The sequence below is a fragment of the Corvus hawaiiensis genome, chromosome 1 (assembly GCF_020740725.1).
Source record: "Corvus hawaiiensis isolate bCorHaw1 chromosome 1, bCorHaw1.pri.cur, whole genome shotgun sequence".
NCBI classification, from domain to species: Eukaryota; Metazoa; Chordata; class Aves; order Passeriformes; family Corvidae; genus Corvus; species Corvus hawaiiensis.
The window spans coordinates 30,744,051-30,771,965 of record NC_063213.1 but is presented as its reverse complement, the minus strand read 5'-3'; the positions used below and the strand labels follow the sequence as shown (position 1 = coordinate 30,771,965).

Here is a 27,915-nt window from a genome sequence, read left to right as displayed (position 1 = left end):
CATCTCTCCCTCCATCCTTTTCCTACCCTTTCTTTAGGTTCTCCATCTCCCCTCATCATTCTCTCTGAATGTCCTTCCCGATCTTTACCTGAGAAGGGCCTGTTTTGCAGACCCAGCTGTGCCCCACAGAATCCACATGCAGCCAGGAGCTGCCGACAGATGCCCACAGACTGCCACCCACACGGTCCTGATTCATACCCAGCCATCGAGATCCCTTCAAAGTAGGTCTGCTGCCAATTAATCTCACTTTCAAAGGTGACTGGCATGGCATGGCATGTCAGCAGTCCTCTGGTATTCACCCTCTTTTCATCTCTGCATAGAAATGGATTCCCAGGAATGTAGTCCTTATCTGTCCTTTGCAGTCATTTTTCCTCTAGATCCATTTAGCATTTTACTCACCTTCGAAGATGAGCATTCTAAGGACAGTAGAGACCCTGGGCTTTACACTGCAGCTTCAAACCACACGGTAGAAATGTCAGTCTGTGTGTCTCTGCCTCTCCTTTTCCTGTAAATGAGTTCATCTGTCTAGATAAATGGCAGCCATCTGCAGATCCTCTCGGAAAGATCACTGCCTCAAAGATAAAAGGTACAGTAAATAAGTCGTTTGTAGATAACCACTGTCTCAATTCATCATTTGACTGACTCTCAGCCATTAAACTTATTTGCTAACAGGCTGGAAAGACCAGAGGGTCCTTAAGTCTTTCTGTGGAGCACTCAAGGCACTTCAAAATATCATCTCTCTCAACAAATTTTTTCTTTTGCTAGCAGCATTGCTTTTTTTGTTGCATCTTCTGCAAGGTCATCACCTGGGAAGTGCCAATTGGGCAGCGTGTTGGCAGAAGCAAGTAAGCCAAAATCACAGGGTCTACCTGAAGGGTCATTCTCTCCGTAACTCCTGATATACTTCTCTCTCTTACTAGGACCTGTGCATACTGCTGAACTGATCAATTAGCCAACATGGTTTCAGGGATCAAAGATCAAGACTTTATCATGGTCCTTTCTGTCCTACTTCAGTGATCAAACAGGTCCTACTGCAGTTCTCTCAGCACAGCAAGTGCAGACTCTGAGTTGTTGTGTTTTAATCTGATAGAGAGATGTTAGGATGGCATTTCACTGTCAATGGAATATGGGGCTGAAAGGCTTTTAATTAGATATTCAAAGCCATTCAACATTTTACATATTTTATTTAATGGCCTAGAAAATATGCTTTTTAGCATATAAGACTGCAGAATTAATGTCTGAGGACTACATTATTGTTACAACTTCATGCAGTGGAAAAATAGATCACCTTTCCTGATCACTTAATGAACAAATACCATTGCAAAAGCACCACTTATCCTTTACTAGAGTAAGAGCAAAGATACTGTGCTAATACTCTTGTCATTTGTATTTAAAGAAATGCACAGCACAGACAATTGTCCTATCAAATAAATCTATTGGTGCAGTAGAGTGCAAGTTTTTCAATGAATTGTTACTTACCTGGTGCTTTTTGATCTTTTGAGGTGCGTTTGCGTGAGGTGCTGATTCAAGGAGTCAATGAGCTTCAGTGGTGTTCAGCACACCTCAGAAATGCGATCTCTCAGGTGTCCCTGTTCTGTGTTTCAGTCAGTCGGAGACCACCTCATACATAACAAAGACCAAGACTGAGAAACAGGAAGTATTATAGCTCTGCACACATCTTTTCAGAAAACCCAATTTGTCTTGTTGAATACTACACCCGAATGCTGATCAGGAATCCTGCCACTGAATTTATAATTAAAAAGAAAACTAACAATCTAAAAAGGCAGAATATTTTGATTACAAAGCCTTTAATTCATGATCAAACACAAACCTTAAATGAGAAATACTCTCATTAATCTCATTTTATGATTTTCAGATTTGTCTTCCTACTGTGCATATCTTTTCTTTTTCTTTCCCTACTTTTCTCCCCTGAACCTCTGAGGTACATTTTCACCTTTAAAACTAATAAAACTCTTTAATCATCAGGCTGTTAATTCAAATATTTCTTTTTTACTAGTGAAGAGAATTAACATGTTCTTCACTTTCCTGTAAGGGATTTGCAATCATCCACTAATCAAGATAAATAGAAGCAAAATCCCAAACTACCCGAGGCCAAGAGTTTTGTACTTGGGTGCTTAATGACAAGCACATAAATCCATATATAAGTAACCAAATAAACAACCCAATTTAAAAAAAGTACAGAACTTCCAGCAATCCCCATTGATTTCCCCAGTCACTTTGTTTTCTTCATTGCTAGTGAAAAATTGAGTACTTATACACAATGCCTAACTGTGGGTATTCACATTTGAAAATATCTACTTGGGAAAAACTATTCTGAGAAACTTCCACCCCAATATAAGAAATTAAAAATATCAAAACTGTGCTGACAACTGTAAATTATAGGATTAAGAAGATAACTTCTTATATCTCATATAATGTCAAACCTATTGATTCATGGTGCCACTGATTAATGCATATTGACCTGAGGGATTTCAGATAAATAGCAAATAAAAGTGTAAAAGTGTTCCTAGTGACTAGTAAACCAAGGCATATAGGTCTGCAAAGCCTAAGGCAGCCACTGCATGATTTCACATTTGTTTTTGAAGCATACAGCAAGAAAATTGTTACTAGACTGAAACTCATAACTTTGTCACAGATTAGGGAGTTCTCAGACTGCCATTTCTCAATGGGCCTCACCTTATCATCCCTATACATCTGATCCCACAAAAGGGGAATTTCTAAATTCAGGCACCCTAGATTTTTGCAGGCAGCAAGTTTGCATCATTTCAAAATCTGAGAATGGGGCAGGGAATGGTAAAGAATGATAAGACCTAAAAAGTATTCAGGAGTGACGATTAGCCTTCACCAATATCCCTGCTCCTTACTCTCTGAAATCACCCATACCATAGCAAAACTTCTTTGATTTCCGAAATGTAGGAACATACCCCATTAGAAAAGCACCGAGAAGAATTCATACCTCCAGAGCTTAGAACAAAACCTCCACCTCAAAAAAAAAAATAAAAACATCCTGAGGAATGACACATTGCCAAGTGGTTTGGCTGCTGCTAGACTGCCAGGACGTGCATTTCCCTTCAGGCATTTCCCAGGTGGCTACAGAATCTTCCAGCTGAAACCTCTGAGCTCCTGTGGCAATATTGACACATAGCAAAAGCACCAGTATCTGACCTATCTTTGTGGGACTGCAAATACAGGATGCTGTTTACTCAGGAGTGTTATTAGGCGTAGAGTCTCTGAGCTCCAGTTGTTAGTAAACATTCATTATCAGAATCTTCTATGAAAATCACAAGGAGGCAGCAAGTATGACGAGGCAGTCTTCTCAATTTTTCTTATGCAACTGCCTCTTGGGACTAATTAGGGTTGCTTTTGTAATTCACAAGCTATAAATTCCTTCAGATGCTTTTGGAAACGCTATGTGGTCTCCTCAGTGAGATTCTGCTTTGTGCTGATACGGCAAGTCCGCTAAACTTCTCAAAGCATGTAACAATCTGTCTGATTAACACAGAGAGGAAAGCCGAGCATGGTGACAGAATAACGGCAGCTGGATTGTTAATTTGATGTTTCCTTTCCTCACTCACTTAAGGTTAATTGTACATCCTGCAGAAGTCTACATTCCATTCTCCTGCTAGACTTTTTTTTAATTAGCTGAATAACGCCATCTTATTTAATGACTGACCACAGCTAAGAGCAGGAGCAGACTATGCATACATTGCAAAAAGAGCAACTCAAAGCCATGAGATGGGAATCAAAAATGCTGGTTAATGTTGGATACCAAAATCCAGATATTCTCTCCTTTTGAAGGAAGCAAAGGATGCACAGCCACAGATTTTAAGTCACACTTAAATTGTTCCTTCCTTGTGGGCAGGTAGGACCCCCCATCAGACACAATAAGTATGGACAAGACCACTATACAGGTATCTCCTGGACACAGATTTAGCAGGATGCCATGTCCTTATGATTGCCCCTACGGGAAACAGTGAGCCCACAGTAGGAGCATAATGCACATTTGGGGTGTAAGTCTAGATAACTAAAAGGACATTTCACCCTGCTCCTGGTGTGTCTCCCACCTTCAGATTAGAGACAAAATACAGAGAAGGTAGTGGGTCAGCAGACCACCTGTAAAGGAAAAGGATTTTTTTTTGCTGAGGCTGACACTGGGAAAAAATAAGAGCAAGCTGATTGTGAGAAAAGAAAGACAAGGCATCAGCAACAGAATGTGCTGAACAGGGAGTGGCTGAACAGAACAGGGAGTGGCAGAGCTATCCATGGCCACCCATGCAGATGGCCAAAATCCGTCTGCATAAGGAAGGTCTGGGCTCTGAAAGAAAATTAACAGATCTAGGGTTAGCTGAATATAATGGAAAAGACTGCGGGACACGAGATGCAAATGATATCTTAGCAAGATGCAAATAGTATCTTAGCAAGATTTTGAATGGAGATATTTAAAGGAGGCAAGATTGGAAGAAAGAAACAATACCTTTTATTAGACAAGGCAGATACAGGTGGGAAAAAACCAAGCAGATCTCATATATGCTTCTCCTCTTTTTTCTTTTTCAATTATAGCAGTTGACCTAATAAAAGATACAATTTCTTCCAAACCATCTCCCTCTAACATCCTGAGAGAATCACAAGTGAAATAACTTTTTACTACCATGCTTATTTTAAAATATAATATTTAGTCTTTCCTGTAAACATACTTGGAATATGTGAAGAGTTGATGGATATTATAGCTGTATTTTTACATCAACAATCTCCTTACTAATTATCGAAAACAGAACTAATCAGACTGGGAATTCTTTTTTTTTTCTTCAATCAGCTCCTTTGGTTGTAAAGTTTTTCTGTTCTGCTTAAAAAATAAAAATAAAATATTGAGTGGGAAGAAGCAATATAAATGGATAATGAAAGCAAATTATTATCAAAACGTTTCCCTCTTCACTGCTGCAATAAAAACAAATTGTATTATGCTAACAAAGCCAAATTGTCAAATACAGAACTACAATTTGGTTTAATATACCATTGCACCCTGCACATTCAAAATGTCCCAAAGTGTCTTATAGTAGTAAAAAACCAGCCTTATTACCATATGTGTCTGATTTTGTTACCAAGCAAGCACTAAATTGAACAATTAAGCATCTAATATATTTATTAAAGCTTTCTGGGTTTTCTTCTCCTGCAGCTGTATACAGGGCTATAATCCTGAATTTTTTATTTTGTTTTGGGGTAGACCATAATTTTGAGCTTTAAAGTGCAAGAACTGATCCAAAACTACACCAGCAACTCCAAGCCTCTTGGACTACGTCCCTGTGAGTGCATTAAAGAGAGTCTCTGAAGGTTCACAGGCACTGGACAGGGATTGCCTTTTGCCCACACACAAGCTCTCAAAGGGTCCCCAAGCCCACTTTGTGACATATGTTGGGGGAGGTTGCATATAGCTACCTTATCCTGGAGTCTGTGAGACTCCGGAGTTTACAAACTCCTGAGTCTGTAAGACTTCAGTAACAAGAGATTAGGCGCTGAATAAGTTTGTTTACAAGAACTATAACATCTTTGTCTTTGAAACATATATTTAAAGACAGATTTTCAGAAGAGATCTATTGTCATGTAAAGACCAAAATATTCAGCCAGATTTGCAGAATTGTACCATGAAGATGTCAATCAATTTTAAAAATCCCTGTCTCTTCCATTTCATTCCTATAAGTAGGAATTTTTTTATAAATATGACCCTCCAGTATAAAGAATTCATCTGAGACTAGCTGTAATGTATACAGCATCTAACCAAGTTTCATCTGAGTTATTTAAACCCTATCTCACTCTGTTAAATGAGAGTTCAGAAATCTCCCAGATAAAGGTTCTCAAGCTTGTCTCATTTCTGCTGCATCTAACTTTTCCAGCTGCCTGATCTCAGCCCCTACCAAAGTATTCTCCAAGTTCAAATTTGGGCATGAAGTGGATTTTTTTTTTCAATGCAGCCATCAAACCAAACTCCTGGGCAAAGAAAGAAAGAAATTAATAGTTTGAGTCACACCAAATTTTTAGAAGTTTCTATCTTACTAAACTCTAATCCACTAATGAACTTTTAACTCCTAGCCCCGCTGAAATTCACATTCACCCCTTTAAAATAATCCCACTCTGTACCCACAGCTAATCGTACAATATAATCTCCTGTGCTGCTTACTTTTTGAGGTCTATTCATGATTGCAAGATGAATCTTTCAACTGCCCACTGTAACACATCCTGCTCAGTACTTTTGTGGACCACTGGCATATTCCTGACAAAAATGCAATAAACTATGCTGTCTTTCTTCCTCCACATAGCTACCTCTAGTACTCAGACAGTTATTTCCAGCTGCTGCTACCTTCCATCGGTAATGTCTTTTCCTGGTATCATTTATCTTCCTTTCAACATACTGAGGTCTTGGCAACACACACAGTAGATGTTTGATCGTGTTCAGCTCGGGATCTTTTAATGTACTGGTTTATCTTGGCAAGATACTCCACTGCTTGTCTTGCCAGCATCTTGCATATGCTACTAGCCTCTAAATGGTCTTCTTCCACAGCAGTGGGATCTACTCACTTTTCTCTGACGTAGGTCTGCTGCTTATCAGCACTGCCAGGATCATACTGAGGCTGGGCCACAGGGCAGATGAAGTCCATCTGGTCACTGATGCAATGCTCTCCATAGTTTCTGTTGGCTCCTCCTTCATCCAGCAGCTCCACTAAGACCCTTTGGGCCTGCCAGAGATGCAAGTTCTCTAAATACCTTTTCTTGCATGGATGTCCCTGTGATATCTAAGGAGTGCAGGTCAGGGAGTCAGGACACCTGTAGCTCAAATGGAATGTTAGTGTTATTCCATGACTACTCACCAGCGAAGTCTTCTCGTGCCAAATACAATGTAATACCTTCTAGGGCGACTTTTGTGGCCAGCTTACCAACTCAACATTAGCCAACTGCTGCCACTGCAAAGGTGGATTATCTATTTCTGAAGTCAACTTCAGTCAAGAAAACTCCATGCAACATCTCAGCCCGTATGAAGAAAATAGCCCAATCTGCAGCTTTTTCTCCATCTATGCTATAAAACTCATTCAGTTTTCACCTGAGCACAAATTGTCATCTAACAGCTCTTACATAAGGGAAGTTTCAGCTTGAGCACAGCTTCATGGCCACACTCACATCACCATCAATTCTTTCTATGCTCTCCTGCTTTTTTCTTTCTGGAGTAGTAGTAGCCACAGTTCATAAAGTTGTCCTGTTTCCCATTTTATGGACTCTTAAGGAGTGGCCTTACTCACTCCATCACTTTCCCTAGCACTCACGCTTGAGAGCAAGACTTCTGCATTCTCAGATACTCTGTCTCCTACCATTAAACTTTTATCTAAAGACCTTATCCTTGTTTTCCACTACATGCTCATTTGATCCCTTTTTATTTTCTTTTCTGTACAGTTGATCTTCTCCTGTTATTTGCCTGCTTTTTTCTAAGGCTAGACAAGATTTTCTGGAATCTCTCCTGTAAACGGATGTCAGTGGTCATACAAATTATTTTCCTTGGTTTTAACTAGTCAGTCAATTTTGTTTCCAAAGTCATGTAAGGAGAGCAGAGATCTCAGCTTGGTAACACACATCTATTCACTCCAGGAACATGCGATGAGGCAGGCAAGTCTGCTCCATCAGGGACAGCACTCTAAGTCTTAACCAAGGCACCAAATAATTCCTTTCATAAACCTATCAAACTCCTTTTTTAAAACCTTCACGGAGGGGTTTTCCGCATTGCCCTGACAGTTGAAAACTTTATTCTAATTTCTAAATTTTTGTCATTAACAGATAGGACAGATCTTTTGTTCATTTATCATCATTCTTTGTCTTAATGTGTTTTTTATCCCTCCATAGTGTTTACTCTCCTGATGTGTGTGTGGATGGCACCCATCCCTGCTCATCCTTAATACTGCTAAACTAAAGAAAGCATATGCCTTTAATCTCTGTTTGCAAGATAAGGATCTCTATTCTCTCAGTTACTCTAGTAGCCTTCCTTCCTTTCTTTTCCAGTTTGAATTATCTTTCTTGAGTAGGGGTGATCAGAAGAGCACACGGACTTCCACATCCATTGCAGAGAAGGATTAGCCCTTTCCCTTCTGTATTGGAAATTTCTTTCCCAACCAAACCCAGAATCACAATGCCTTTCTCAAAGTAGGACCCCGGTGTCTCACTGCAATTCTGTAGGGAATAGCATATGTGTGTAGATGCTGGAAAGGTTAGCAGAGAAATTTTCTTGCTTTTTACAGCTGCTTGTGAGAGTCTCCTTCCTCACGCAAGCTAGCTGTAAACAGGGTAGAGGCTTTTGTAAACCAAGACTTTATCTCACAGGTGCAAACTTGTTATGCACAGTCTTGTTTTCCACACTGAAGAAAATATTTTGAAATGGGTGTCATAGCATTCAGCCAATCACTCTGGGAGGTGTATGGTCAAGCACCCAATAATGTCATTCCTCTATTGCGAACCAAGTTATATAAATGAGGTGATAATTAGTTAAATAATGCCATTTATCCTGGACTTGAATTCCGTGTCGTTCTTCTCGCTGTGCCCGGTACAACAGCAACATATGTGGATCCTGCATCTTGATCAAGGACTTCTACTACTTCTTCATTTCCATTATGATGCTTGTTACAGTCTTGTTGGGATCACTAATGTTGGATATGTCTATCAGCTCTTCTCTTTCTCTGTTTCTGCATTATCTCAGGCAAGAATCTCAACTGGGTTATACTACTGATTTCCTTTTTTCAATCCCACCTCCTTTGTCAACTCAGTACGAGGACTTGTCCTTACTTCTTCCTCTTCTGTGCAGTACTCAGGAAATGCAGTATCTTGACAGACCTAAAACCTTAAATGCTGCCAGATGTTTTGCTTCTGTTTTGCAAAGTACACTGCTAAGTGTGCTCTCACTTGACTGACCACTGGCAATAGGCTTCTCTTTCAGACCTCTAGCAGTGCACCGAAGCAAAAAGATCAACTCTTAGCTATCCTTTTCCATCTCTTCCTTCTTTCACCTGTCATCTCCTCCTCCAAATCCCTTGCTTGCATCTACAAAGGAAGGCCACAACCCAGCTTGACTAAGGTACACAGAGCAACATGGAAGAACTCACCCAAAATGTTGTGATGCACATATAAAGGCACTTTTGCTTTTCAAGTCTCAATCTGCACTTTAGGAGAGATGGGACAATTCCTTTACCACAACGGTTGTTTGCAGCAGATTCTCTCCAGCACACTCTAGCTCTGGAGGACAGACTTTTTCCTCAGCATTTTCACTCCTGCTGCCTTCAACAACTTCCAAAGCAATCATTATGTCATACATCAAGAGCTGTTCATCTGAAGTTCTGACAGATTTCTGGAGAAAAGCTGGGGGTTTATTCATTTAACAGACACCAGTGAAGACCAGCTCCAGGTTTAAAAGTCTCTGAGTAGCCTAAATGAAGTTATTTTTTCCCTACTTTAGCCTTAAAGCCAAAATAGTGTTATTTTCTTAATAGCTTACCCCAGCTTGTTTTCTTTCACAAGCAGCAGCACTTTAAGTAGAGAGCCCACACTGTAATAATTTACTTGGGGAGAACAGATGGAAGTGGAGAGGGTCAAGGCTGAGTTGCATGCTGTGGCTTTTTGTGTGCATTCATCTGTGCTAGTTTTCCATTTTTGACAATGCAATTCTAAGACCATTGGTATTTTTTCAGACAGTGAATTATAAAGTTAAAAAGGTAACAGGACTTAGCAAACAGATAGGTCACAAACTAAATTGTACTACACTGTGCCTTCTTATTTGAGTTAGCAGGTCAAATTCTGAGTACTTTTAAGGACTCTAGAGAGAAATTTGTGAGGAAAATGGGGAGAAGAAAATTTACACAATTTCACCCATGTCTCTGGTTTGAAAATTGCCTCAGTTAGTCCCCTAACATATATAAAGTTGCCTGAAGACTGCTCTTCTTCCATCAGCTGCCAGCAGCTTCGAGAAGCCCCAGCACAGAAAGGGAAAGGAGAGGCACAGTGGGATCCCAGCCACACAGGTAAATAACACAGTTCATCCAATGATGATCCTACTTAATATTCTCCACTGGCTTTTCAGAAGAATCATATTAAAAAGAATGTAGGCATTCTAAAGCAGATTTCTTCCTCTATTCTTGCCTTCATTTCTAGATTAGTTGAAGAGATGAGGAAAGCAATATGTCTGCATAACATTGCATGTCTCTCAAATATATGTACAAACTGTGAAACTTTTTAAGTCTTTGTAAACCTGGTGTTCATCCGTGAGGGTATCTGTCTATGTTACCCAGCATTTTGGAACAGGCTGCCCAGGGAAATGGTGGAGTGGAAGTATTTAAAAGACATGTAGATGCAGCATTTATATAAACACAGTGGACTTTGCAATGTTAGTATAATGATTTTACTCTACAGCCTTAAAGGTCCTTTCCAACCTAAATGATTCTATGATTCTAAAAGAAAGAGGAAGACCAGAATAAGAGCATGTTTTCTGGATTGAAAAGGTGTACTTGGTTGTTATAGAAACGTGACTTTTGCAAAGCGCCCTTTGTGACAAAATAGAGGTCCTTTGCATTAGCAGAGGATCTTTTGAGAAAAGATGTAAAATTATGTGTGCAAGATATATAATTTGAGAAGTTACAAAAAAATCTTCCCTTTGTAATCAAATTAAGGCAGCAGATACTTTCTGAGTCAGTAACAAAAGCAAAAAAGCACATTCGTCCAAAAATTTTTTTAAACTCCCATAGATAAAAATGGAGGAGAGACTTTTGCTGGCTTCTCAGCAGCAGAGGTAGTTTAGCTGTTGGGGGTGTTGCAGTCTCACACACATTCAGATTCAATATTCTGCCAAGTTCCCTATCATGTAATTTTCTTAATAGACAGGGCATGTGGGAGAGGATTGAACATTTTATCAAAAAGACTCATAACAAGGTCTCTTTGGTTGACTTCCAAATGTCCTTTGTAAGGGATCACATGCTTCTTTCCCCACTCCATAATTTCTTTCTGAAAAAGGGAGATTTAATGCACCTAAGGAGACAGGAGCATGTGTGAAAGTCTTGTCAACTGCTAACAAAGTGTCTTGATGCAGACATGAATTTGTACAGTGTATTTGCTTTTGGGGGAAGATCAGTTTTACACATGTCCTGCTTATTTTTCTCTGACCTTTGAAGGCTCATTCAATGTGTATACTTGATTAATTTCATGATCCTAGCCAATCTGCATGAAGTGCTGTGTTTGAGCATGTGTAATTAGCCATCTTTTCTTTGCTCTGTTCCCATAGTCTGAATGTAATGAGATACATAATGCTTTCCTAATGTGCTAGAAATTTTATAGGGTTTTTAACTGTCAGTTTGATTTGCTGTTGCTGTATGTTCTTTTTGTAAATTGATCCATTCTTTCTCTCTCAACACACCAGAAATTAAACCTTTCAAAAAAGCATTCTTTTCATCCACATCTAGCTAATATATAAAATGTATATGTAACACCACCATAGAATACATATGCACAAACACACACACAGAGCATATGTTTAATAAACAACTTCCTCTCAGTATGCTTCCCTGATGCCATGTTTGGGTGTTAAATTCAAGCAAAATTCCCCAGACCAAACATTACTCTCCAACTCAGATTTGCATATGTACAATTGACAGAGTGGGCAGTCAACACCCAGCCTCCCACCTTATCCATAAAAAAAGTGTTCTGTTTCTGGGACATACATCTCAGTTTCGCAATCAGTTGCACATGTACAAACCAACAGACAATGATGTGCCTGCAGAGGCTAATGCATATTTCTCTCACAAGAGCTGCAGAAGCAAAGATCTTCAGTTTGGCAGAAGAAAGAACTCCATTTTGATCTACTCAGTAAACATAATGTACACATCCCAGTTTAGATTTTCACTGTATGTTGAACCTGAGATAAAAACCCTGATGGAGATTTGTGGACAGTAGCAACATGTTCTCTACAGCCTGATCATGGTCAGGGACTAGAGTCCTCTTTTTCACAGCTTAACAACAATCTTTCCCGAAACATGACTTCCTTTAAACCTTTCAGAAGAAGAAAATGTCATGGGTATCACCACTACTGTAGCCACATAATGATTAAGGATTCTCCACAACAGTCCTGAAGTTTATGCTATCACCAGTATAATGAGCACTTATATAAATAAAAGACCAATTTATTTTTTCAAGCTTATTCTAACAAAAGCCTGTCTCTTCCACAGATCTACCTCCTCACAAAAACCAGAGAGATACACAAATTTTAACATGATTTGCCCAAGGCTCTATAGCCTAAGACAACATCAAGAACAAGAAATGGGACTTCCTGATTCACAGTCTCATGGTCCAGTTCATAGATCATGTAAGTAACGATAGTTTGCATGTGTTTGAGAAGAAATATTGGTTCATGCATAAAGTTACTGTAACCTGTGGAAAGGACAGTAAAGGCATTTAATGAAAGAGACTGTAAATAAATCTCCATTCCTCTGGAATAATGACTAGAACATCAGAAGATTGATTTTACAGTTTACTATTCAATCAAAATGACTCATGCTCCAAAAAATAAATTCTTTGTCTAATTCTTAATCAGCTCTAAAATAGATGAACTACTCTGTACACACTTTCTTGCATTGCTCTCTGCAGTTACACCACAAATGCTCCAGCCTCCTTCAGGACTGAAACAGGTGTTTTATCATGATCGAAGACTGCATATCTACAGCACTGACTACATCTATGCTGTCCAAGGAGTGAAGGCTTTGCTTCAGTTTAGCCACCTGTAAGATTGTAAAATTAAATTGAATTATTCATATCTTTCAAAGGGTGAGGATTAGCTGCCCAGGGGGACTAAATGATGGACTGTACCCCTATGAAAAATCCAGCAGTAAGTTTGCAAATACTTGTTTTCTTATGAGAAATCCATGTTTAAATACTTCTCATTTTGCTAGGAGAATCTATTTTCAGGAGAACAGGGTGAAATTTCTCCCTGTTTCTGCTTTTAACATAATAAACTTTTACAAGAAAGAGTTCATTTCAGTGACAATTCTAGGACCAATGTGGACTAATGGTTTGTATATTTCTTCTGCAGGCACTGGGAATCTACACATAGATTATGCATACATGTAACCACGAGTAAAGTCATGGGATCTTGTAACAGTACTTGGCTATTCTGCTAATTCCTCATGATAGATAAACAATATGTGTCTCACTGATACTGCTAAGAAAGCAGATAATGCAGAAAATTTCTTTCAAGAAAGAAAGGAAAGAAGGAACTTGGAGGAGGGAACAAAAGAAAGACTATGTACCCTAAAGGACACATTAATCATCACAAATCACAAAAATATTTAGAAACTGGGGTTTGTGTTTGCAGCTACCTGCCCACCATACAAATTTGTTACTTAAATCACAATCACAAGCCAAACAGAGTATGGAGATAAGAATTTAGGCAATGCCAATTTTTTCTGTTCTGTTTTAAAAAGTATTTTCTAATCTGGTTTAACTTTTTTTATGTATCATGTATCTGTCTTTGGTATCTCCTTTGTGCTTCACTGTCTTTCTAGTCTGTTAACCTGTCATTTATGCTCTCCAGTATCTGCTTCACTTTTACACAGCTGCTTTTCTTGCATTCTTTTCTGTCATCCTGCACCTACGCTCCTTTTCCCATATAGTTTCCAAAATGCGATGCAATTCTTCATCCCCAGATTTTGTTTGGTAGAGGACAAAATAAATTGCTCATTCCTGTCACTGCCTTGAGATTTTTGAGACAGCTGAAGGCAGTATTTCAGAAAATAACATAGCTTCGGTTCAATCTTAACACCCTTTTGGCCAGTCTACATAAATATCTCCATCTCTAAGTAGAGATTATGTTTCACTTCAGGTCTAAATATCTCTTCATGTTGTCTGTCCCTCCAAGGCAGCACTAGTGCTGGTTTAGTTGTCTGCAGAAGAATCAGTGCCCTCTCTGACACCTGAGTCACCTGCTCACACCACACTATCTTTCTCTTTTCTGGTGTAGCTGTCTGCAGAGGAGGAATCCATGTCAGCTCCCTTTTCTACCAGACATTTTAGCTAAGCTTTAGACCTGAATGTTTTTCTTCCCTAATCTGATCCCACTCCTTCACTGAAATGCTATGCCTTTTGGATTTAAGCATGTTGGCTGTGTTAACAGCTCCAGTCTGTTTTGTGTGTGGCAGAAAATCTGCTTTCATTATTTGCTTAGTTCTCCATTTGTTTTCCTCTCAGCTATAAATAAACAATGCAAGTGGTGTATCTTTCTGAACTGTTCCTCTTTGTCCCATGCCAGGGACAGGAGGAAATTGATGTGAGGGTGTAAAGAGAATCCATCCACAACATGAGACAGGACAACTGAGAAAACTAATATAGAGGATGGCACATTTTGGGGCAGTTGGTGTCTTCAGGAACAAGATAAGGACAAATGTTTTCTTTTTTCAATCCCTGCAAATGTGATTTCACTGTCAAAAGCGAGCTGTTCTCTTTGGTACATTAAGAACTGAAAACCAGGAGAAACACCAGTAGAGAGTAAAGCATTCAGGGGGTCGGGGGGAGAGAACATTAGCCCAGCTCTTTACTACATGACATGTCTAGAAGACAGACCAAAGAAGGGATTATTATTGCCATCTCATAAGAGAAACCCATCCCTGATCTTCATGTAAGAAACACATTCCAAAGTTTTTTGAGAAGTCCTGCAGGGACCACAACTCTTTTTTGGCTAGGTGTGACTTCCCAGACGTGAAGTGTTCTGCTACCAATCCAACAGAAACTAAACAGGCAAGTGTGAAGCGGTGAGGATAGAAAACAAAGGTATTTATGTAGCTGTACTCTGCACAGCAATGACTGACAGAGACTTTACAAACAGAGGTCTCTGACTTCACAAACTGAGGTCTCCAAGATATTGAATTATGTGGTCTGAGAACATGCAGGTTTTGTTGGGGTCCTGGGGTCTTATACCTATGGAAGGCAGGGGATAGGCACACAGCTCTTCTGATACTAGAGCATGTATCCCAAAAGGATTTTTCAAAACTATTCTTCAAGGCTGGTTTGAATACCTCTCCTTGTTGCATTACATCAGCACTGTGCAGCTCTGCTTGAGCACCTCCCTTCCCTTAAAACCAAATCCCCAGTTGGTTGGAAACACTGCCCACATGTTTTTAAAAAAAAAGTAAACTGGAAACACAAAGGGACAGCCAAGGTTCCATTGGCAAATTTGGGGAATGTTCCTTTCAGCACTGAAGAAAATAATCAGTCAGACCTGGCAGTTAGAAGCAGGAGTGATCACCTCATTGTCCAAGAGGAAAAGATATCTTCTACTTAGCTGGAGGTCACCAAACATTTTTATTTTCATACAGAAGATCAGCAAGCATGAAGCTAGGTAACCTAATATTAAACAGTAAAGGCTCAAATGTTTTGCATAGCTACTTTATAATTCTTTCTGCTGATAACCAAGGGGCAACAAGCTGAAAAATCCAAGAATATCATGTCAATTCAATGTATATCAATGTTGTGACACAGTTTTTATGTAAGATGCGTTTCAGACACAAATAATATAAACCTTCCATGTTGAAGCTAGGGCACTTAGCTAGGGCACTTCAGAAACTATCACTGAAGTTAGAGTAACTGTAGAAGTTAGGGAATAAAGGACAGAGGACCCTCCTGTAAGTCCTTTCAATCTCCAGATTCTGCTAACTGATCCATGTCAAGATAGAAAGGCTTTAGAATTATTATCATTATCCTTCATTCATAAAACCACTGTTGTAGGGGGTGTATATTACCCAAAAATGCATGAGATTTTCTAAAACTTGTTCCTACTTACAACAAAACTTCCAACCAGAAAATGTATTGGTCCTTTCCTCCCTGCAGTATACCAATTTCTCAGGTCTACCAACTGCTCAGCCACTCAATAAGGCAAATAAATATCTTCTTAGGTCCACTGATCTTTCTCATTTTTGAGCTAAGACAAATTTGAGGACTGAGTTAAGCTTGATTTCCCTGATGGATGATGTGATGTCCACGCCCCAAAACAAGTCTCAGAAAATTCTATATTTGGTTCAAAAGTCAGTATTTCTTATATTGAAACATCACCATTTCAAGCTGTGCAGCAAAATGAAGGTTGTATGCAAAAAGAACAAAAAAATCCCCACCTCCTAAAATCTGTAAAATGAGGAAAAAAGCCAGAATTCCTGTGGCTGTCTTGCTCATTTCTTGACTGACTGTTATTTGTTGTTAAAAGGCAGTGCACGGAGGATTAGCCAGAGCAATTTGTTGATCACACAGGCATCCCACATTCAGTGCTGTTCTCCATTAATGGACTAGTGGACTAGCAGAACATGAATAACAGGGCCACACGCTACTGACTGCTGTGTACAAAGCAAGACTGACTTTCACACTTATGAAAGAGTAAAGACCAGAAATAGGAGGAAATAAGCAATTTTTATCCAGACTTTTTAAGTTAAAAGGACATCAAGATATTAATCTCTTATTACACTATGTAAGCGAAGCAATGCTTACACAAAGAGTAAAAGGTTGTGCTGTGCCCCAGGACATGAACTAGCTGCTGCTGAAATTTAAAAGAAAAGTTTACTGAGAAACTCATCCTTAATTGACTGTGAAAATATTTCTTGCATCTTTCACATAGGCATCTGTCTCTGTGCACCCTGAGAGTGCCCCATAGTCTAACTATAGCAAATGCAAGCTACCAATAAATTATTATTTTTCTTATTCTTAGTGATTCAGTGAGACCATAGCCTGAAAATTTCAGAAGTACCTTTGTGTGTATTCTTGCTAAACTATTGATCTGATGGGTCAGTACCCAACTGCCTGTGCCCTGCACTTTTTCTGACAGAATCTTTTCTCATAACAACAAATCCTACAACAGACCACCTAGAAGTGTTTGGAGAACTGTGTCAGCACATGAATATACCAGTCTGGTGTGACGCTCATTTGCAGTTCCTAAATCAGTTCTAAAATGCTCCGCCAAGTTTTTCAATTAAGGTCTAGAAAAACAAGATGTCCTTGCTGAAGACCCCTTTGAGACCCACTCAAAACATGAAGGACAGGGGTGATAAGGGGTGTTGAGCAATGTCCCTATAACAGACTTTCAAGCAGCTATGCCCACCTACCATAGCAAACTTATTTATCCACTGAAAATAAACAATGACACTTGTCTATACAAACTGTACGTGCTCCCCAGATAAGCAAAAGGTGTTTTATTTGTCAGGCCTACAGAAGCTGACAGTGGAAAACCTGTTCCCTCCTCCTACTCCCATCTTTCCCTTTTCCTTATCCTTTCTCCAGCACAAGCTTCCTCAGAGCCAGTACTCTCCTACACTGCATAAGAAAAAGAAAATATGCCTCTGAATAACCTCCATCTCTTTTGCTTATGTCTGTTCTTCACTTTAAATTTTTGTCTCTTTCCCCTTGGTGCCCCTTTCAGCCCTTACTGGTCTTGCTCTTTCTTATCCCACCTCTGATTTCTGCCCACCCAAGTGCTCAGACATTATTTTCCATCTCCCAAGTTTCCAAACACCTGAATCTAGCACTTCTTCACCCTTCCATGAACCTTCTTTCCCATTCATCATTTGCCTAGCAAAGGAGGTAGTAGCTACCATTTCTTGATGCTGTTTCCTTGTTGGAGATTTTCTATATTTTTTTTTTCCTTTTTCCCAGTTCCTGTGCTGGACACCCACTTTGTTGTCATTTCCAGAGCTGGAGAAACCCATGAGGAGAAGAATGGTGGATAATGCCCCATGAGAAGAGGCTGAATGCAGGCCTGTCTTCAATGCACACAGTAAGCACCTAAGAAATCAGTCGCTGAAAGACCAACCATGGGGATATTTCACAAACCAGACAGAAGGCTTAAGAGGGCTTAATCCTCTGCTGAAAAGTCAGGTAGGTTTTCTTCCCGATTGTACCAAGCAGGTACCATCCTGGCAGCTCTTTTAACCAAGGAAAGATATCTCATCTAATAAGCTCAAGAAGCTTTGTTTTAATACCGGGACACCTTTGCAAAATCAAATCAGCACTTCCATTAAAATGCCCCCAAACCTCCAAAAACAAGTTTCATGGAACAAAACAAAAAAACCAACCCACCTGAAGGCTAGGAGAGAACATGTCACAAGGGAGAAATAGTTATCACAGAAATCTGCAGGAAACAGGCATCACACCTGCATCTTTTTGACAGAAGCTCAGTATTAGATTTCTCCTATCTCCATTTCATACTAGTTCCTTTTGAGATAAGATGGGTTTTTAGAGGATTCAGCCTTAATACTACCAGTAGTTTAAGACCATGAAATGGAGAAAATAAACCAGGGTTGTAGCCAAAGGCTTTATGTTTTTTTCTCGCAAGTATTAGATTTTTTTAAAATTTCCATTGGATAGTCAGCTAAAGTTCTTAAACAAACTGAAGACTAAACCAGTCATTTCTTGTATCTTGATATTTCCCTTTAGAACGGGGACACAGTTTTATGTATCTAAGTACAGAAAACCCTGCAGAAAAAGAAAATGCTACATTGCAGGAAAATGTTACATACACAGAATTGAAATAATTTTGTTATTCATGCAGGTGACACAAAGCCACATTACAACACTTTTACTTCAATTAATGACACTATTTCACAAGAACTCCAATTTCCTCTAACAGGACCATTCATTTACAGCCTAACTCCAAATATGCTGTAATCACAGCCAAGGGTTGCATTGACTTCACATTTCGAATCAGCCCTTGGTAAAATAGTGTTGAGCACAAGCAGAAGTATCAGGACGTGGCTCGTAATGAGGAAGCTATGGAAAGTTAGCCTCCTTACTATCCTCACATTGTCAAAGGTGCCTGGCTGATGCACAGGATGAAACCTATGTATCAGAAGATTAGGGTGAAATCAACCATTAAATTAAGGACAGGAAGGGATGTTTCTTTCCTGCTCATGTTGGAAAGAAACCAACAGGGGGTAGAGAAGTTATTTGCTTTCCTCCGTGTTAAGACACTGTCATCTTTTAAGGAGTGCACCTAATGCCATTGCAAGGATCTATGACACCAATGACAACCACAGTCATTCTTCTTTCCTTCCTGTAGCAGGTGGCAATTTTGAGGTCCTCTTCTGCTCTTGTCCTCAAGTGAGTCTTGTAGGTAGTAGGAAGAATTTTGGAGGTCATCAAGTACTGTCACACATAGGGAGACCACTTCTGATTATTCTGGAACTGGAAAAGTGAATTATACCTAGTCACAACTAGTCTTTCTTGGTATGATTGTACCTGTGTTCAGTCTATGCAGCACTACAGAATAGGGTGGAGCAGTTTGAGATGCTGTAATTTTAAGTAGTTGTGTAGTCTGTGTTTTGCTGGGTTTGATTGGAAGAGCTTCTTTCCTGTTCTATTTGATGCAACTGACAAAATGAAGCTATGGTTAAAAAATAAATCAGCTCCAGTCATCAGAAGCATTGTTATGCACACTCACATCTTGACAGTTTTTCACACTTTCCAGTGTAGGAGGAGAGTGCTTGCCACTAGAGCTGTAAATATAATTTTTAGAGAAGGCTCCTGCTACTTTTTGTCCTACATGCATTTTAGAAACAAAATTGAGTATGCGCATACTAAATTTTTGAACAGGACATTGTACAAATATGAAACAACAAGGAAATTAGAGCTCAGAAATCACAGAAAATTAAAACTCAATCTAAGCAAAGGGGGGGGAAAAGTGTAGAAGATGCAGAGACATATTCAATATAGAGAGCTGTTAAAGCAAGGATAATGGCTTTACAAGGAGATTTTAATTCAAAAGGATAATGAAAAAGAAAACAAAGAGGTAATAATCATCCATCCATCTCAGCACAAATAGCTGTTTTGTACTGCGTGTGAAGATTTCAACTCTGATATAATTTGCCAAACATATAATATTCCTGCTATTAATATGCATTTGCCTGCAATGAGGAACAAGACCTGAAGTATAAATTGGAATATAATTCTTTTTAAAAATACCTAGACAACTACTACTTGAATCTGCAAGACCAGCAACAAAACTCCAATGAAGTACTTACAAAAGAGACAGCAAGAGGTCACAGAAATGTCAAATGCAGCACCTTCTACTTGAGCCTCACAGCACCAATGCAAGCTGCCAAATCAAGCCTCGGAAGAGAGGATATTGCAAATCATATCACATCATTTCGGTGACATGCACCAGTCTTCAGTTGAAAGAGTACAATCTTGGTGCTTATCAAATTTTCACATTAACGGTAAGACAGAAGAGTGGAAGCATCTTTCTCAATGTTGACTTTGGGAAAATTAAGATTTTGAAAATTCAGTGAGATCACTGATAATTCCTTCAGTGCTTTTTAAACAGCTATTTCTGCTCAGGTTGTGAATATTCTAATCAGTATGTCAGAGGGCAAATGCCTTGTAGCAGACTAATTGTACTTAACCCAATTCTTCCAAAATAAGTAGCCTTCAATCATTTTTCATTAAATATAGGTTATCCCTCAAGAGAAATTGCATCTATATACCTAATGTTATTCATGGTAAATGTTTCTGAGGAAAAACAAAATCAAAAAACAAAAAAGCTACAGAAGTCTGAGGTCCATGTTCAACAAACCATCAGGCGAGTTCCTAACTCTAGGTTCTGCTAATAGTCTTCATTTACATTTTGATACCAAGCCGTCTTTAAAAAAAGGAAAACAGTTGAAGACATCACAACAGTGTCATTTTCTTCAATCATATTATTTCCTCTTTAGAACAAAATACACTGAGAATCACGAGAGCCGTGTGGGTTATGATAGCAGTGAAAATTCCTCTCCTTGACTCTATCCCAAAAGGTATCAAAGGAAATTGTCTACTGCACATTGTGGGCATAATCTGCTATTACTTTTACAGTAATGCTGAAGTACTCTGCAGAGGAAATGTTAAACACAACAGTGTTGCTTTTACAAGCTCTAGAGCTGTGGATGTTCACTGCTTATTTCTTTGGGTCCTTGAAACATCACATAAAAATATATGGATGGCTCCTTAGGTTCACTCCAGAGGTTCACTTCATCTGTAGCCTGCTTTCAGATGGCTGCCAGAAGAAGATGATGGGGGAAATAGAGCTGTAAAACACACACGCAGCAGGGTGATCCTTCTGCTGGCATATCTTCCCACCTTCTAGCTTCTTTAAGTGAAGATAGATTTTGAATGGGTGTTTAAAAGAGCCAGATTTCACAGGTGAAATCCCGTATGTGCTGCTTTGACATCCCAGTTTGCAACCTCTGGTCTAACCCCAGCGTGGGTAAGAAATATGACACAGTGATTTAACACTGCACATTTTCTTGGTGAATCAGCACACATATTCAGGGCAGGAATTTCCTGATCCACAAAGTTACACTACTATGAGCAGGATACTTAACATCAACATACAATTCATTGCTGCTTCTTGGCTCATGTATCTTTCACTCTTCGTGTAAGACAGTATCTTTTTACACTTCCATCTATTAACTCTATTTGGAATGGGGGGATTCAAGGTTTTTTTCTGTCTTTACTACTGGGGGAAGAAAATAAGACCTAAGTCATCCTCATTGCTTTCAGTAGGATTGCTCTCACAGATCTCTGTGGGGGTCTGCTGCTTACTAAGGGAAAAAACAACATTCTCCAGATGACAGGGCCTCAAAGTCAGGGTTGTCCAGTGGGATGTAGGTTAAATCAGAGCTCAGAATACATGGGTCTTCACCCTGGCTCTGCTGTTCACCTTCTGAGTGACCAAGGTTGGAGCATTTTGCTGTGTCTCAATGACCCACCCAGTAAAAGGGATGCAGATACTTCTTGTGAAGTTTTTTCTGGTTTATGCCTTCCATAGCAATGGGGTTTGCTGTCATATGCTCCTACTTTTTATTCCAAGGCTTGTTGAGACCCCTAAGATATGCAACAGGACTAGATGAGAAACGTAAGAAGATCATAAAGGGTCTTACAGACCATGTGCTGGACAGTCATCACCTGGATTCTGACATTACAGAGGAGAAAATCTTGATGAACTGTGGTTGAAAAAAATAATGTATTAAGAAGAAATCTGGAAAGGCAGTGTAAGGAGATGAACTCACCATGCTCAACATACCTGCACAAAGTTTTGATGAAGATATAAAGGTCTGTGGGTCTTTTAATGAATGTATCATATTTTCATACTCATTTATTTTATGGAGGTTTGGTTGCAGGAGTCTTGAGGGGGATTGTTTATTTGGTGTGTTTGGTTGTTTTGTTGTTGTTGTTTAGTTTTTATAATTGGTTCAAACACATAAACTGAAAAACTAATCTGGAAAAATTTTAATCATTTTAAAAAAATCATCACGACAATGTTATGTCATTCTAAGCTCCTGCCTCCAGTGCCACGACTTCAAAATATTATTTCTTTCCATTGGTTATGGAGCATTAATAGATGTCCAGTGAATGCAAGCAGTGGGGAAAAAGGCAACACATACACACAAAAACCGTGGGAGATTAAATGTTTACAGAAATTGTGCTGGAACAGCAAATTATTACATATATATTTTGTGAGAATTTGGGATATTGATATGAACTGGAGTAAACCCTGAAATTATGTATTTAGCCAGCCTGAAGAAAAGGAAGCATTTTGAAAACAGACTGGGAGACGCTCATTTCTCCCATATTTTTGCAATATGTGATTGAACCTACCGTAACAGCCAAAATACTGTGCCTTTGCTAATTAGCTGCCCTTCAGTAGCACACTGTCTAATGAGAATATCAACCTCAGAAGTCTCTCTCAGCCTCACAGAAAAGATGTTTCAGAAAAAGCTGTAGTGAGATTCGCTATTAAATGTGCCTTTCTTGATTCATCTCGTTAAGAGCATAAATAGAAAGGATAACTAGCTCACCATCTAACCTTTCCTGTTCTTCCTCCTTCTGCACCATGCACACTCTGGGGAACAATGCTGACTTAATTTAATTGTACATTGCAGGGAAGAGGAACTCAGGCTTCAGTGGGACCTCAGGTGGTAAGAAGTAACAGCAGCAGCCAAGGCTAAGCTTAAAGTAGAGGCATCAGGAAGAGATACAGAGTCCTTCTGCCTCACCCAGCTCAGCAAAGCCTGCTTAGTCTGCTCTCGTGTGAAGGACAGCACTCTGGCAAGGAAAACATCAGGTTCACATATGTAGACAGAAGCAAATAAACCTGAAAAACAACATCGGGTAAGACCACAACAGAAAAGCACTTTCAGCAAGTTACTTTCTGAAAAGCTGGAAGAAAAGGGCAGAGAGGAGGAGAGAGAAGGGTAGATTAGCTAATTAAAATCCTTCTATTTCAGGAAGCTGTGAGTATCTTTGTGCTCTGAAAGGGTGAAGCAGCCCCACAGACACCTTTTTTTCCAGCACTGTTACTTCAAAACCCCACAGCAGACATCTGCGTCAGAGCTGCCCTGAAAATGAGGGCAAGCTGGGCATCGGCCAGAGTCTGGCACCATGAAATACGTTTCTCTCTTATCTTCTCTTCCATAGGAGATGATGGGTGCTTCAGACTGAGGCACAGCATGGCCCGACAAAGAACTCTGCTGGTTATAGTGCAGCAAGGCAGGTAATACTGTAAAATTGAGTGCTTTTGAAGCAGGCTATATTACTGCCAGCTCTTTAAGTAGAGTGCAGAAACTTTGTTAATAGGGATGTTTCAAGCTGGGTTTTTTGGGAAATGACTCTGCTTTGCCTCATTTTGTATCACCAGATTTGCTTTTATGCTATTCGGAATATCCCCCTCAAGTCTAAGAACTTCCATGGATTATCTCTTTCCTCTGGATGTGGTGTGCGATTGTTTGTCCAATTAACACAGGTAGTGGAAAAGACCCAAATCCTCAAAAAAGAATAATTACTAGAAAAATATTTCTGAGGATCCCAAAAGCTTTGGGGAGAGTTGTGGGAAGCAGAAAACTCGAACACCATGCATGATGGTATGAACAGCCCATGGGAAATAATCCTTCCAGTAAGACAGCATTTCCAGTTTTCTCTCATTATACGGTATTTGACATGACTTTTCTCTGAAACAGAAAACCCCAGATATGAACAAGGATTAGCTGAAATACAGTGCCATAAACCTAGCCTACTTTAGGTTGTGTCAAGCTCTGGAGAGCTGTAGACGTTATTATACCCAGAGCAAGCAAGGCTGAGGCTCCCTGCTGCAGGGAGAAGGGAATAGGAAGGAGGTGGTGAGTCAGGAAGAGGTGGATGACAATGGCACAGCATTTAACGAGAAGTGCCTGGCAGCACTGGTCCTCTGCAGGGCCCTGTGGGCTGCATGGATGGCAGCTTTTGGTAAGAATCCCTCCAATAACCTCTCACCTCAAGGGGGTGGGGTATCTGAGGAGAATGAAGATGGTTTTTCTCCCCTGAAAATAGGGTCTGCAAGTTAAAGCACCAGTGCTGGTAATGCTAAGCACTGATACAGCTTTAACTTTAAACAAAGAAGTAAAAAGTGGCATGGAAAAATCATCCCACTTAAAGAGCTGCAGTTTCAGCAAGCTACTTTCTGAAAGGCAGCACACTGTTTGTCTTAGCATCTAGAGACTTAAAATCACAACCCTATCCTGAGGAGTGTTTCTCTATTCTCTCCTTTTTAGCTGTCTCTCCCTGGTGAAAGGATGACCCCAGAGAGCCCAGCTTTGCCACAGGCACGCAGGCCATCCTTACTTCTCTCTCCCTCCTGACACCTTCCAGCAGCCCCCTGGGGGTCTTTGTTGCCCTGTGCCTCCAGCGATGCTCAGTCCCCTCGCTGCCTCCTGCAGCCCCAAGCCCGCTCTGCAAACAATCCTCATGCTTCATTCCACAGGAGCAGCTGTGACACAAATTAAGCAGAAGCAAGGAGACACAGAAGATTTCACAAGAAAGACCAGAAAAATAGAAAAGAGGAATCATTTCCAGAAGTGGTTAGTTTTAATGTCAAAATGCAAGTGTGGAGCCTGTTTTGGCAGCAGAACCTAGGAAAGCGAGACATTCTCAGAAGTTTGCCCTGCAAATTTAGGCTCCATGCCAAGCTTTACCCTGTTTCTTCCAGGTGTGTTGAAGAAATTTGTTTCCTCTGTCCCTTTGCCTGACAGCCACATCACTAACTGGAAATAAGATGTTGGATCTCAATTGCCATTGGCACCTCACCTATTGAACACTTACTTTATTTCCTGCAACCAGTGCGTTACACTTGGGGTTCAAAACGTGGAGACAATAGGTCAAATTCAAGAAAACTATGCTCAAACTGATTCCATTAAAGCACTGTATCTCTCAATATATAAAGGAATATTTTAACCAAAATATGAGGAAGCAATAAAATATCACCCTCTTATCTTTAAGAGTACCATAATTTTCCCTGCCTCCAGTCACTCCATCAGTACAAATGAAATGTTTTAGATAAAGCTACATCCCATGAACATGGCAAATCTACCGCTCTGAGGATGGGGAGTGAGCACATAAACCAACCATTATCGTATCACTACTGCAGGCATATCTCAATAAACCTATCTAATGCAACTACTTCAAACACAGTAAGCCACTATTATATTTCACTGCACAGTCTCTCCATCTGAAAAGGTTATTGTTGTTACAGTCTAGATGCTGCTTCACTTAGCTCATCCTATGAGATGCTAGATGCAAAAGTGGAGATTATTACCAAGATAACCCCTCTGTCAGTCCTTTTAAGTTGCTCCTCTGATCTCATCCAAAAATAATATTACCCAGAGGCTTTAATGAACTATACTTAATTGATGTCTGGTATTAACTGTACCTTCATAAGAGAGATAATATCTTTTCCCCAGACACATATCACTCATACCCTCACATAAATCTAGTGTTTGTTGAGTGGGCCCATTTATATCATTTCACAAAATTTCAGACAGATCAGTTCTTGCTCCAGTTTCTAATTTCCTGATATAACGGATATGCACAACCACAGTTGCCAGGCAGCAGATCTCAGGCTGTAGCCTCCATGGTATTATTCTTCCCAATTTCCACATTAATTATTGACAGGTTAAAATATATTAATTAGTAACAGCCAGGAAGAGCATACTTCATCGTTAAACACTGGGATTACCTGGCATAGCAAAAGAAGGCAAATAATCTTTAGGGCAATATCTGAACGATTGATTGAAGCAGAAATGTACAGAGGATATCCTCAGAGGCAGGAGCTTCCTTTTCCAGCAACAGGCACATCCCTTCTCCTTTGCATGTGTGTCACTAGCATAGGCTCAAGCCTTATGCTGTGTAGAAAGAGCCACAGCCAGGACAAATGACTGTGTGAACCCCTATTTCTGCATGGCCCACAATGCTGAGGAAGGGCAAAAGTTAGCAGGTTCAGCTTTTCTTGCAGAAATATCTTTAAAGCATCATCCAAACCTGGGCCAAAATATTAGCAAAATTCAAGACAGACACAGCCCATCTAGGTTCAATGTTTCTGAAGAGGAGCTAGACCTTGGGTTTGGTCATGCTGAGGGCCACATGGTGTTTCTGCTTGCCTCAGTGCATGTCTGTTACTTCTTTATGCAAGAGACGTCAGGAATAAGTATTCCTGATGAAGGCTTAGCAACACAAGTGCATGAGGGGAAAAGGGACACAACCTGCCATGCTTGGTAGCAGTGCCTGGAAGGACCACATCCCTTACAGCTGAGAAAATTACAGAGCAACACTTGGGGCTGATGATGAGATTTCTGCCAGGGAATACAACCTCTGCTCTTCATAGAAAAAAGTGCCTGGTCAAGCACTCACAGTGCTAGGAGATACACTACCTGCACAATCAGAAAAAAGGCAGCAAAGCGCAATAATATCAGGTCCAGCATCTGCTACTGATAAACACTTGAAAGGTAAGCAGTCCTGAGAATTTTTCCCCATCAGAATGCAAAGAAAATATCTTACTTCTCACACACTCTGCTGAATACAAAATGCAAGGGGAGCAAAAATTCTCAAAGTATTATTACTAAAGGAATGATTCACATATATACCATGAGCAAGGGCATTGTGTTTCTCCAATGATACTACTTTAAAGAGCTGCCATCCTGCTGTATGAACACTTATTTGCACACACACGTAGATCAAAGGACTCTACCCTACCCCAAAAGCTTCTCCTCAGATAGTGTCATAACTCATTGACACGAAAATTGCTTAGACATCATATACTTCCAACATGTAGGATCAAAGAGAACCACGTATGAGAAACTGATTTCTCAATCTACCTGTTCACACAATCTGCTTCTATACCCTGAAGTAACAGAAAGCCAAATACACCAGTAAGCTCGACTTGTTACATGCACCAGCTAACCACCTGTTGCTGAGTGAAATTAGAAAAAAGCTTCCTCTGGTTCTACACACATGAAATCATGGAGACTGTGCCTTCCCGGTAAGGGTACCTGCTGATGCTTGCTTTGCCCATCCTCTGTCTAGTTCTTAACTATTCATGAGCCAGGGATTATTGATTTCCAGGCTTTATTGCAGGCTCTGATTATTCATTGAGGTCTCAGTGGGTAACTAGAGGAATGATTTGTTGCTGTTCAGCCATTTGAAAAATTGTTAGTGGCCAGCACAACCTTGCCTGGCTAGTTTTGCCAATATGATTTAAGACTGAGGGTGTGCATCTGGAGGTTGCAGCCCAGGCATATGCTTTCCTACCTGTGAGCCCCGGAATTGCGCTTCTCCTTCTACAGTACTGAAAGTCTTCAATCCCCATTCATTCAGCAGGAACACTGAGTATTGGAGGGATATTCCTGCTGCATTCCCTGAAAGTGATCCTGAAAGCACAGACACAAATAAGGCACTAAGGGATCAAATGCCTTGTCTGTCTCCGTCTCTCTCTATTTCAAGAGAAAATACTCTTTTTTATCTGTTTCCCTTTTCATTTCAAACCGCACACAGTTTTTTCCAGTTTAAAGTGTCTTCATC

General features: G+C 39.9%; 1 long non-coding RNA gene across 1 annotated transcript in view; it reads right to left on the bottom strand.

Annotated features, from left to right (window-relative positions):
* Nucleotides 1-404: 404 nt before the first annotated feature.
* Nucleotides 405-27,915, bottom strand: part of LOC125335315 — a 48,880-nt gene continuing 21,369 nt past the window's right edge. Inside the window, exons 2-3 of the long non-coding RNA XR_007207415.1 lie at nucleotides 1,480-1,620; nucleotides 405-568 (exon numbers count right to left, since the gene is read on the bottom strand). This is a non-coding gene — a long non-coding RNA (uncharacterized LOC125335315). The remainder of the gene's footprint in view (nucleotides 569-1,479; nucleotides 1,621-27,915) is intronic.